The sequence below is a fragment of the Mus musculus genome, chromosome 9, assembly GCF_000001635.26.
Source record: "Mus musculus strain C57BL/6J chromosome 9, GRCm38.p6 C57BL/6J".
Lineage (NCBI taxonomy): Eukaryota > Metazoa > Chordata > Mammalia > Rodentia > Muridae > Mus > Mus musculus.
The window spans coordinates 108,002,486-108,016,133 of NC_000075.6; the positions used below are offsets into that span (position 1 = coordinate 108,002,486).

The 13,648-nt window shown below is 43.8% G+C and overlaps 1 protein-coding gene across 1 annotated transcript in view; it reads left to right on the forward strand.

The window, feature by feature from the left end:
• Positions 1-162: 162 nt before the first annotated feature.
• Ip6k1 (inositol hexaphosphate kinase 1) overlaps positions 163-13,648 on the forward strand; it is a 46,135-nt gene continuing 32,649 nt past the window's right edge. The window contains exon 1 of the mRNA NM_013785.2: positions 163-337. The gene's annotated coding sequence lies outside the window, so the exon portion shown is untranslated. The remainder of the gene's footprint in view (positions 338-13,648) is intronic.

Consider the following 13,648-nt stretch of genomic DNA (forward strand, 5'->3'; position numbering starts at 1 on the left):
CCTGACTGACGGAACAGTTGACGAATCAACGCGAAGAACTCCTTCAGGCGTCCCAAGAAGAGGCTATTGATTGGAGATAACCTCAGTTAGGGGCGGGTTCTTTGCTGTCCTTGGTTACTATGACGCCCGGCCCCCGCCCCCTCGGCTGGCCGCCATCTTGTTGTTGATCCGTACCCAGTGGGCAGCGCCAGGAGCTGGACCGAGCGGCCGGTGAGGGGCCGCTGCTGCGGGGCTCAGCCACCAGCGCCGCCTGCCAGGGGGGCGGGCCGAGACCTGGAGGCCCGGGGGGCCCAGCTCCCGTGGGGAGCCTTGGGCGCCCGCTGCCCGAGTCGGGCCGGTGAGTGACAGGAGTCGGGCCAAAAGACCCGCCCGACACCCACGGCGAGGGTGGCGGCGGGCGCGGGGTTGTTGCTGGCGCGCGTAGGTAGGGTCGGGACTTGGGGCGAGCATCACTGGAACATCATTCCAGCATCCTGGTTGGCCTTCCGCCGAGCCTCCCAGATGTTGACACGGAGGCTGGGTGGGCAGCCCGGGTGGAGGTCGGAGAGCCCTGAGCCCTGGGACCGGCCGGCGGGGTACCGGGAAACCTGCCTTTCAGACCGAATCCCTGGGTGCCTGAGAGCCGGCGTGCTGAGACGTGGTTGCTGCCAGCTCGTTCTCCCGGCCGTAACGTTCCTCCAAATCAGCGATAAACGTTACGTCGCTCTTAAGATTTCATACTCCTGCGAGTAAATTTTCAGGCCGCTTGAGACTAAGATGAGACGAAACAGGCCTAAAATGCCTTCTGAGCCAAGGAGGGTGGTATCGGGGCCCTGTGCTTTTGGTAGGGCTATGATCCTCTGCCTGGCATCACCGAGATCCCTCGGCGTCTTCCGTGCTCTTCAGGGCTCACTGTTTACTGCTTCTTGAAGAACCTAGCTAAATGTCCACAGTGGCAGAGTTTTATTTGGGGTATAAGTTGTTTGGTGCTCGACTTGGAGTATGTGGTTTAGGAGGATAAGGATGATGATGATTTGATTAATTTTGTCTCTTAAAGAGACAGTCCGTTAGGAGACGTAGGAGTGTTGGGACTATTAAAAACAAAAACTGAACTAGGGTATGGGAGCTCATGCACTAGGCTGAAGGAGGAGGATTGCCATGGGTTGCGGGCGGGCCAGGCAGAGCTACCTAGCAAGACCCTGTCTGCAGACAAAAGCAGAGCTGAAAGCTGTTGATGCTTGATGAAAACAGCGAGTCAAGCTTAGAGTCAAGATGGAGGCGGGGCTGGCAATCCCCAAAAGAGTATGCAGCTCTAGAAAGGGTCCTGGCTGCTGTAAATCACATTTTTACCCAGGGTCCCTTAGGTTCGCCACACAGGTGTCTTGTATGTTGTCGTCATATGAAACCCACAAAAGACGATTAAGGAGGCCAAGCAGGAGGTGTGCTCGTAATGTCTGTTAGGATCATGCCTCCTCTGAACGTTTAATTTTGGGAGAAACCAGCACCCTGGGCTGGAGATGATACCTTTGGGAGACTGGGCTGAATGCAGCCGGCCGAGGCAGCAAGTTGTGAGGAGAGGGGACTTGAGTAGTATTTATGCATTTCATTGCCCTTTCATCTTTTGAATGACTAATAAAATTTTAGCCTTGGTGAAATAAGTTTCTTGGATAGTTATTAAGGGAGAGAGATGCTAAAGTCTGAATTGCCCCACGACCAGCTCCTAATGCTTCTTTGGGGGGGCTGGGGGGATTAAATGATCCACAGGGTTACTTACATTTTTGCTCTTTTCTGCTAAAATAGCAAACTCTAATCCTCTTACTTCATTTTGGGTATTGGATTTCTTAGTGATATAGAAGGAGACTATTAATCAAGTTGGCAGCATTGACTAATGTGTACAGTCTTAGGGAGTTCAAGTGCCCATTAAAGTTTCTCCTTGGTCTAAGCCTATCTTAGGACTGCTGTCCCAAGAAAATAAAAATACAGGAGAACTTTTCACTCTTATAATGCTTTTATTAGCTCATGAATATGAATACAGCATCATGCTAGATTCAACGGTTATCCAAAGACAATAGCATCATTTCTGTGATGGGTATTTTAAGTACTGCATCTTGAAGACCATTACTATAGTAGTGGGTCCTGTCTCTGTCTTTGCATAATTCATTTGTAAACTTGAGCACTTATTCAGCACTCTAGGTTATTTTGGATGGTTCTCCTTGTGTATCATAGGCTGTTCTGGAAACTCAAGAGTCACTGTCATCCTTACTTTAGGTGTACACTTAGCAGGCTGCCTGGCCCAGCTCCCCCTCCCTCCCTCCCTCCCTCCTCCCTTTCCCTTTCCTCTGTCAGCCTCCCCACTCCTGGCCCCTTCTTTCTCTGTTTTTCAGACAGTGTCTTTCCATATCTCTGACTGACCTGGAACTCACTCTGTAGACCAGGCTGGCCTTGAAATCACAGAGATCTACCTGCCTCTGCCTCCCAAGTGCTGGGATTAAAGGCGCGGGCTGATTTAGCACTTTTAAACTATTAACAGCTAGAGATCAGAGATGGTGGTTATTCTACACTGATCAGAAGTCTACACAGGTACAGGCTGCAGAGACAAGCAGATCTCTGAGTTTGAGGCCACCATAGTCTACAAATTGAATTCTATGACACCAGGGCTACACAGAGAAACCCTGTCTCAAGAAAAAGGAAAAGAAGAGAAAGAAACAGGATTATAAGATGAGCTCTGATTTCCTGATGAGCATCCAAAGAGTTGCTGCCCTGCAGCCCCAGCCTATGTCCCCAGGCTTTATCCTTAGCACCCACTGACTGAATAGCTTGCTCAGCATTCCATATGTATTTTGCTCCCCAGTTCCTCTTGCCAGCTGAGTGTCTCGACCTTTGTCCTTGTTCAGGATTCTGTCACTTCTGTCACTTTACCTCCATCGCTTATCTCCAGAGTCCAGTTCAGGTTCTCCCTAGCTTTATAAAACATCTTTCAAACATTTAGATTCCTGGAGAATATTCCACTCCCTTTGAATAGCAAACCATTAAAGCCGCTTAAGCAACAGAGTAGGATTTGATGTATTTTTACTGTGTGTGGATGTGCCAGTGCTGTGCATGTGTGTGTGCGAGCCTGTGCATACACATGTCACAATGTGTCAAAGTCAGAGGACAACTTCTCCTGCCATAGGTTTTAGAGATACAACTTTATTGTCTTGTTAGTGTGGTAGCACCCTTATCCCCTGAGCCCTTTACCAGTGATGTTTTGTTTTTTGAGACAGACTGTCCCTGTATAGTCTAGGCAGGTCACCAGCTTGTGTTGTAATCCAGGTTGACATCTAACTCTTGATCTTATTTCTTCAACCACCTAAGTGCTAGGATTATACATGTGTACAATCACAACCAGTTTGATATTTGCTTGCTTTATTTATTTATTTATTTATTTTTCACTTTAATGGGTGGTTTACCTGAATGTACATCTGTATACCTTATGCAAGTACCTATCCATAGAAGTAGGAAGAGGGTTTTGGTTCCTCCAGAACTATAGTTACAGTTATAAGCTACTATGTGGGTGCTGAGAATTGTGCCTGGGTCCTCTAGAAGAGCAGTAATGACTGAGCAATCTCTCCAGTCCAATAACTTTTGGAGCTGGGTAATGGTGGTGCTTGCCTTTAATCCCAGAGGCAAAGGCAGGCAGATCTCTTGAGTTTGAGGCCAGTCTGGTCTGTAGAGAAATGTTCCACAGAGAAACCCTGTCTTGAAAAACCAAAACCCAAAACTTTTGGAGTCAGGCATAGTAGCCTACTCCTGTAATACAAGTTTTTGGGAGGCAGAGGCAGAAGGATCACCATGAGTTCAGGCCAGTCTAAGCTCAGTCTAAGCTCTAATTATAGACCCTGTCTCAATAGTAATTGTAATAGTTTTTAGTCATGCCCAGTGTCATGGGCCTATAGTCCTTCCTATCCCAAAGGCTGAGATAGAAGAATTATAAGTTTAAGGTCTGTCTGAACTATAAAGTAAATTTAAGGCCAGTCTGTACAACTTAGTAAAACCCCATTTCAGTATTGTAATAAAGTAAGAAGGAAGCAGAAACGATGGCTCTGTAAGTGTTTGCCGCAAGCATAAAGACTTGAGTTTGATTCCTGGTACCCACATAGAAAACCTCCTATAGGGCTAGAGAGATGGCTCAGCAGTTAAGGGTACTTAACTATTCCTGTTGATGTCCTGAGCTCAGTACCCAGCACCGACATGGCAGCTCATAACCATCTGTAACTTCAGTTCTGGGAGATCTGATACCTTCTTTTTGCTGAGTTTTTTTGTTTTGGTTCTTTGAAATCAGGGTTTCTCTTTGTAGCCCTGGCTATCCTTGCTCTGTAGACCAGGCTGGCCTTGAACTCAGAGATCTGTCTATACCACCTCACCTGGCTCTGATATCCTTTTCTGGTCTCAGGCACCAAGCACATACATGGTATACATACATACATATAGGGAAAATAAACATATGAAAAAATAAACCTTAGGAAAGAAAAAAAAAAAAACCTGTAATGACCAGGTTTGTAGTCCTAGTGTGGGAGCTAAAGGCAGGTAGATCCCTGTAGCTTACTAGTTGATAAACACAAGCCCCAGGGTACCGGAGAGACTGTCTCAAAAAAACAAAAACAAAAACAAAAACCCAAGGGGGTCAGAGAAATGGCTCAGTGGTCAGTGAGAATGCCTGTGAGAACATGCAGAGGATGAGTTTGTGTCTGTAGGGAGGATCACTGGCACTTGCTGAGAGCCTGCTTGAAAAAAACCCACAGTTTTTGGGGTTTTTTTTGTTTGTTTGTAATTTATTTTATGTATGAATATTCTGTCTGCATGTATACTTGCATGCCAGAAGAAGACATCAGACCCCATTATAGATGGTTGTGAGCCACCATGTGAGTGCTGGGAATTGACCTCCTGACTAGAAGAGCAGCCAGTGTTCTTAACCATTGAGCCATTTCTCCATCCCAAGCTCTTGGTTTAATGAGACTCTGCCTCAAAGGAACAAAACAAAGTGATGGAGTAAGATACTGTTGCCCTTGTCTGGACTCTGTATGCACTGCATACACGGAGACACACAGCAGCATAACAACAGAAGAAGGTGGAAGACTTGTAGGGAATGACTTATGTATAACTCCCCTACCCACCAAAGAAGTTTTTGTGGGTTTTTTGTTGTTGTTGTTCTTGCGACAGGGTTTCTCTGTGTAGCCCTGGCTGTCCTGGAACTCACTTTGTAGACCAGGCTGGCCTTGAACTCAGAAATTCACCTGCCTCTGCCTCCCAAATGATTTTATTTTATTTTATTTTGGTTTTTTTCGAGACAGGGTTTCTCTGTGTAGCCCTGGTTGTCGTGGAACTCACTCTGTAGACCAGGCTGGCCTCGAACTCAGAAATCCGCCTGCCATTCAGGCAAAACAGTTATACACATTTTTTTTTTTTTAAACGTCCTGGTTTCAGAGATCCTCATATGGCCACACCCACACAAATGTTTATTTTAGTGGGACAATAACTGCTGCTTTGGAGAGGGAAACCTTTTTTTTTTTTTTTTTACTTGAATATAGATGGAAACTAAATGTTTATAGAGACATACTAAAATTTTCTGAGGCAGAAGTGGAGTATTATCACACAGAGAAGTGGGGGTGGAGTGACAAGTGGGAATGGGAACTTGGTGGCCATGGATCTCACCGCTGGCCACATGGGAAGGAAGAACCTGCATACATTGACCTACGTGCACTGATCTCAGGAGGGCGGTGTAGTCCACTCCCTGCCTGGCTGGTGCCGGTTTTGGCTCTTAGAAAATGTGTTAGGTAAGCATACTGGTGCTCGTAGACCCTCCCCTTGCTTAGGACTTCTTTCTCATTATTTGCCAGACACTTTAGGAGCAGTGATGGGCAGAGTTGGGGAAAGGCTTGGTTTGGGCTTGGAGCAAGAATACAGGTAGCTACTTTGTCTACATTATGTCTGCTCTTGTAGGTTTTTAAGTTTATTTTATTTTTTGAGTCTAGGTTTACTTCATAGTCCAGACTGGCCTAGAAATGGCATGTAGCCCATGCTGCCTCACTCAGTCTCAGCGGTCCTCCTGCCTCTGTCTCCCATTTGGTGAGACAGCCGTGAGCCACTGTGTTCAGCACACATACCTCCCTGGCAGATTATCACTGTGTCCCTCTTTCTGGTCTAGAACTCACTATGCAGACCAGGTTGGGCTCAAATTCAAAAAATTCAAAAGTTCTGCTCTCTAGCTGGGATTAAATGAGACTGCTGCTCTGCCTGGCAGCATGCATTCATTTTTAAATATAAATACTTGGTTTTGCTTCAGTAGGATTTGAGTAATGGGTTCTAGTTGGGGAAACCAAAGCTATCTTAGTTCTTTACATGTGTGCATGTGGGTGTCAGACCACAACTGGCTGAGCCATCTCATTGTTACCTGGTTATTTTAGGAAAGATGATAGATTAAGATGTTGTTTGTTTGTTTGTTTTTGTTTTGAGACAAGCTCTCACTGTGTATCCCTGGCTGTCCTGGAACTCACTATGTAAACCAGGCTGGCCTTGAACTCAAAAAGATCTGCTTGCCTCTGCTTTCTAACTGCTGTGCCACTATGCCTGGCTTAAGCTGGCTCGCTTCCTTCTTTCTTTCCTTCCTTCCTTCCTTCCTTTCCTCTTTTTAAAAACAAAGATTGTGGGCATGTACTTGCAGATGTCCACGGAGGTCAGAAGAAGGACATTGAATCCTTTGGGACTGGACTTACAGTTATTTGTGAGCCATGTTAATGTGGGTGCAGGGATCAAAACTCGTCCTGTGTAGAGCAGAAAGCACTTTTAATTGCTGATCTCTCAAGCCCCTAGATTAAGATTCTTAGATTTGCTGCTATGGTTTGAAATTACATATAAGGCTGAAACATCACCACCATGACCTTATACACATACACACATATATGCTTTTAAATTTCTGAACCCATTTATAAAAGTTTTATTCATAGATTTGTTCCTGCCTCATGAAAGGAGAGTAGGCTAGGAGTTTGAGGCTAGGCTAGACTGTCTCTCTCTGTCTTGGAACTTTTTTCTGTTTTAATTGTTTTATATGTGTGTGTGGAAGTGCACATGCTGTGGTGTGTGCATGGAGGTCAGGACAACTTACTGGAGTCCTCTTTTTCATCATCAGGCTTGGCAGCAAGCTTCTACTTGCTCATCCATCTCACTGTCCCCCCAACCCTTGCCTTCCTTGAGATAGTGTCTCACATAGCCCAGGCTTTGAACTTTTGATCCTCTTACCTCTATTTCTGTACAATTACAGGTGTGCATTCTCATACCTGACCAGACTGTGTAGTCTTTAGACCTAAAATTGATATCAGCCGGGTGTGATGGCGCTTGCCTTTAATCCCAGCACTTGGGAAGCAGAGGCAGGCGTATTTCTGAGTTTGAGGCCAGCCTGGTCTACAGAGTGAGTTCCAGGACAGCCAGGGCTACACAGAGAAACCCTGTCTCGGGGGAAAAAAAATTGATGTCAGTTGAGCAAGAGCATCTTGCAGTTGATAAAAATTGGATGTATTGCCGGGCAGTGGTGGCACATGCCTCTAATCCCAGCACTTGGGAGGCAGAGGCAGGTGGATTTCTGAGTTCGAGGCCAGCCTGGTCTACAGAGTGAGTTCCAGGACAGCCAAGGATATACAGAGAAACCCTATCTTGAAAAAACTAAAAAAACCAAAAAATAAAAAAAAGGATGTATTATGATTGAATGAACAGTCATTAAGCAACATATTTTGAAGCCAAGAACTCATATAATAATGACAGTGCTGGTGTGTGGAAAATCTGAGCCCTGTGTACCTTATTAATGGGAATGAGAAACAGTGCAGCAGCTTAGGGAGACAGACAGACAGACAGACACACACACACACACCCTTTCTTTTTCACCCCTCTCCTCTAGCTGTGTAGCCCAGTTGGCTGTGAACTGAGTTCTGATTAGGGACATGTGCCACCTTGCCTGGCTTTGACAGTTCTTTAGCTGATTGAAATAACAATGAAGGAGGGATGAAGAAATGACTCAGCAGTTAGGAGCTCTAGCATGCTGCTCTTTCAGAGGATCTGAGGTAGGGTCCCAACACTCAAGTCAGGTGGCTTGTGGTCATCTGTGGTCTAGTTCTGATGCTACCTCTGGCCTCTAGCAGACACCTACCCACTCCCTTAGACATAATAAAAAAATCTTAGAAATAATACCAAAGAGGGGAAAACCCCAAAATGTCTATCAGCATCATCTGATGACTAGATAAGTAAAATATGTGTTTATGTATGTTACTCAAGAAGGGAAGGAGGCTGGGCATGGTGACACACACACTTTTATTGCCAGAACTTGGGAGGCAGAAACAGGTGGGTCTCTGTGAGAGGTTAGCATGGTCTACATACTGAGTTCTAGGACAGCCAGACTACATAACATGCACTGTGTCTAAGAAAAACAAAACCCCAAATAAACAAGAAATACTGATATATATTATATTTGAGCCTCAGAAATGTGTAGGGTTTAAAAATCCAGATATAAAAGTCTGTATTTATGTGATGCTGTTTCTAAATCGTATCCAGAGCAGACAATTTTATAGGGGTAGCAAGACTTGTGATTTCTTAGGGCTTCCACGTGTGCTGGGGTATGAAGTGACAAGAGCATGCTTATTATTTCTTTTTGAGATAAGTAAATGTGTTAAAGTTGTGGTAACAGTTGCATGTTTTCTAGACTGTACTAAGAACCAGTGAATTGTACACTACCATGGGTAGATTGTGTGATAGAGGTCAGCTCAGTAAAGCTGTTACTGAAAGCATAGGCTTAGTCTGAGATGGCTCTTTGAGTAAAAGCTTTGGCCACCAAGCTTCATGATTCAAGTTCCGTCCCAGGACTCAGAGTCGAAGGAAAAACAACTCTTACAGGTTGCCTTTAAACTTTCACAGCTGCTGTAGCATGTGTGCCACACACACAAATAATGTAATTTAAAAAAACTTAAATACATATTTACTAGTTAATGAGAAAAACAAATTGTTACTTTTAAAAGGTTTATTTATTTATTTATTTATGCATACAAGCACACTGTAACGTACAGATGGTTGTGAGCCATCATGTGGTTGTTGGGAATTGAATTATTTTAGGGACCTCTGCTTGCTCCTGTTGGCCCTGCTCGCTCAGGTCAGCCCTGCTTGCTTAGTCCCTGCTTGCTCTGGCCCATAGATTTATTATTATACATAAGTACACTGTAACTGACTTTAGACTCACCAGAAGAGGGCATCATATTTCATTATGGATGGTTGTGAGCCACCATGTGGTTGGTGGAATTTGAACTCAGGACCTCCAGGAGAGCAGTCAGTGCTCTTACCCGCTGAGCCATCTTGCCAGCCCAAATTGTTACTTTTTAAAATATATATTTACTAGTAAATGGGAAAAATAGTTACTCTTCTCTTTTCTTTCTTTCTTTTCTTTTTTTTTTTTTTTTTTTTGAGACAGGGTTTCTCTGTGTAGCCCTGGCTGTCCTGGAACTCACTCTGTAGACCAGGCTGGCCTGGAACTCAGAAATCTGCCTGCCTCTGCCTCCCAAGTGCTGGGATTAAAGGCGTGTGCCACCACTGCCTGGCAATAGTTACTTTTGTAACAGTTTTTAGTAATTTTTGTTTATAACCAGAATATTTTGTTTGTTTATTTTTGCTATAGGGACTCACCCTGTGGCTCAGCTAGCTTGAAACTCACTACTTAGCTCAGGCTACCCTTGAACTCACGGCAGTTCTCCTGTGTCAGAATCTTGCATTTTGGTTATAGGTTATACGTGTACCAGTACGCCTGTCTGGTTTGGTTATGTAGCATTGTATGGCTTTGACCTTCTCATTCCAGTACTATACAGAATGGTTTCACAGCCCTAACAAATCCTCTGGCTTCTACCTGTTCAGCTTTCCTCCTGCCCTTGGCAATCTGTTGTTTTTATTTTTTTAATATCTCCATTTTTGGCCTTTCCAGAATGTCATAATTGGAAACATATATATAGCCTTATTTTTAGTTTTGATTTTTTCCAGACAGATTGTCATGTAACCTGGGCTGGTTTTTAACTTGCTCAGTTCCTGAACATGATCTTGAACTTCTGATCTTCTTGCCTCCACCTCTCAAGTGTTGGAATTACAGGTATGTACCACTATTCTCAGTTACAGTGTTGGGAATGGAGCCTAGGGCAAGTACAAGCTATATCCCAGTTTTAAGTTTAGACAGGGCTGGGGAGCCTGGAGAGATGGCTCAGAGGTTAAGAGCACTGGATGCTCTTCCAGAGGTCCTGAGTTCAATTCCCAGCAACCACATGGTGGCTCACAACCATCTGTAATGAGCCCTCCTCTGGCTTGCAGGCATACATGCAGGCAGGTCACTGTATGCATAATAAATAATAAATCTTTAAAAAAATTTTTTTGGATGAGGCTGGAGAGATGGCTCGGAGGTTAAAACCACCGCTTACTCTTCCAGAGGATGCAGGTTCAATTCCCAGCTCACAACTTCAGATCCAGGGGACCTGACACTCTTACATGGCTAAGAAACACCAATGCACATAAAACACAAATAAAATAATTTTTTAAAAGTTTGGGAATTATAAGTCACAGTGCTTTAGTTTTTTTATGTGTTAAGTGTAGGGAACTTGCCGTTTCCTCTTTAACAGCTTTGCATCCTGGGTAGTACTGGGAAATTGAGCTGTAGCTAGGTAATTATTTCAGCTGTGTTGTTGAGCAAGTTTTAGTGGAATTTTTTGGCTCTTAAAGAAATATGGGCCCATCTTGGAATTGTTGGTTAAAAAAAAAAATCTTTGTGAAGATTAAATCTAAAGGCTAATACTCTATGTAGGGTTATGAGTTCTTAAAATTTTTTTTTAATTAGTTAGAAAATTGTTTTTGAGGTTGGAGAGATGGCTCAGTGGTTAAGAGCACTGATTGCGGGCTGGTGAGATGGCTCAGTGGGTAAGAGCACCCGACTGCTCTTCCGAAGGTCTGGAGTTCAAATCCCAGCAACCACATGGTGGCTCACAACCACCCATAATGAGATCTGATGCCCTCTTCTGGTGTGTCTGAAGACAGCTACAGTGTACTTACGTATAATAAATAAGTAAATAAATCTTTAAAAAAAAACAAGAAATATACATGCAGGCAAAACACCAATGCATATAAAATAAATAAATTATTAAGAAAAATTTTGGGGGGTGCTGGAGAGATGGCTCAGTAGTTAAGAGTACTGGCTGTTCTTCCAGAGGACCTGAGTTTAATTTCCAGCAACCACCTGGTGGCTTACAACCATCTGTAACAGCATCTGATGCCCTCTTCTGGTGAGTCTGAAGAGAACAACAGTGTACTCACATAAATAGATGGGTTTTTTCTTTTTTTTTTTTCTTTTTGTTTTGTTTTGTTTTGTTTTGTTTTTTGAGACAGGGTTTCTCTGTGTAGTCCTGGCTGTCCTGGAACTCACTCTGTAGACCAGGCTGGCCTCGAACTCAGAAATCCGCCTGCCTCTGCCTCCCAAGTGCTGGATTATAGGTGTGTGCCAATTATGCTTAGCATAGAACCATAACCTTTTAATAGAGCAGGTAAAAATTTTTTTCCAGTCATAGATGATTGTAAGATACCACGTGGGTTCTAGGAACCAAACCTGGGTCCTCTGCAAGAGCAGTAAGTGTTTTACTTAACCACTGAGTCAATCCTACAGGCCCTTTGTTTTGTTTTCTGAGGTAGGACTTCATGTAGCTCAGTGTAGTCAAGGGGAACCTTGCACTTGTGGTCCTCTAGCCTTTGTCCCTTGGGTGCTGGGATTACGGTTTTATACCTCGCTGGGGTTAAACGTAGGGCCTTTGTACATGCTAGACAAATAGTCTACCAGCTGAACTACATCTCCAGTACAGGGGAACGACAGGGCCAAGATTTAGATTTAGATGTTATTAATGCCTTTTATTGACTAAGGAAACATTTTCAGTTGATTTTCTTAGAAAGGCTTTGCTTGGCCACGGGTGTTACAGGTTTTCTGAGGGATTTAAGCAAAAAACAAAAACCCCTGAGTTTCTAAAAACAAACAAACAGAAAATAAAAGTGAAGTTAGGACTGGCAGATGACCAGCTGTAGTACTCCTGTAGACCCAAAAGAGTCTTAAGTGCCCATCAGATACCTACATAGTCACTAATTGTGACACTGTTCACAATAACTGAGGTCTGGACTCAGTCTAGTAACCCATCAGAAGGTGACTGGATAAGGAAACTGGTGTATGTACACAGTGGAGTTTTGTTGTTTGTTTGTTTTTTTTTTTTTCTTTTCCCTCTTGCCCTCATTTTTTTTAATTGGGTATTTATTTCATTTACATTTCCAATGCTATCCCAAAAGTCCCCCACACGCTCCCCGACCCGCTCCCCCACCCACCCATTCCCACTTCTTGGCTCTGTTGTTCCCCTGTACTGAGGCATACACAGTGGAGTTTTAAGTAGAGAAATTGTCTTCAAAAAAACAAAAAGAGGAGGAGGAATTGTGTAAGTTGTATGATGGGTGGATGGAGCCAGATTCAGAAAGACCAATGCTGCATATTTTCTCCGTAGCAGAATCTTTGTTTTTAAAAAGAATTTAAGACATGAAAATAGAAGGTAGATTATTTAGCTACAGGAAGGGGACACGTTGGGAGGGTAAACAAAGTGCACAGAGAGGCTAATTCAGGTTGAATAGGAACAAAGTCCATAATAGCATGTATGAAATGTCATAATGAAGCCCGTCGTCTTGTATAATGAGTATATACTAAAAATGTCCCCGGGGATCATATTACCACCCTTGCCCCACACAAGGGTAATGTGAGGGTTCCTAGGATACCAGTCTTTGTTTAGATGGAATAGTCAGTTATAGACATTTCTTAAGAGTGAAGACTTTCTAATTATTGCCTTCAGGTTTGTTTTTTTTTTTTTTTTAAATAAGGTCTCACACAATCAGGTTGTCCTTGAATTGAGTACCTGAGGATGACCTTGAACTTGTGTGGCCTCGAAAGTCCTGGAAGTGCTAAAGTCACAGGCTTGTGCCACTGTTCCCTGACTTGCCTTCAGTGTTTAGATGGCTAAAGCTGCACAGAGAAGTGACTTTGTTAAGACACTCCTTCCCTCATAGCCTGGGCCCTTGCTTCCCTGCCGTGTGGAGAAGCACAGAAAGAGCTGTCTAGAGCTGTCTGTAGTTTTGGGTTCCCACATCATTTCACAGTTGCAGGGAACCGAACAAGAGACCTGTGGTGCAGACTGCCTGATTCTCCATACTAGACCCCGCTTAACACTTTTCCAGCAACAGGGAAAGAAAGGAAATTATGTTTTAAGTATTTCTTAGCTGTGGAACCTTTCTCAGCAAGTCACTTTCCTGTGGTACCAGCTACCTCATCGAATTGTCTGATACAGAGAGGTTCGAGTTACCATTCACTTCAGTTATTCAGATCTTTACAGCACTGGGGACTGAACCGATGCCTTCAGTGTGCTCTGCAAGAGCTACCTTGGAGCTGTGTCTCCAGTTATCTTTACTTCTTCTGTTGAGATGTTGAGACCAACTCTCTCACTGTCTAGAATTTTTTTTTAAAAGATTTATCTATTTATTTATTTATTTATTTATTATATGTAAGTACACTGTAGCTGTCTTCAGACACACCAGAAGAGGGCATCAG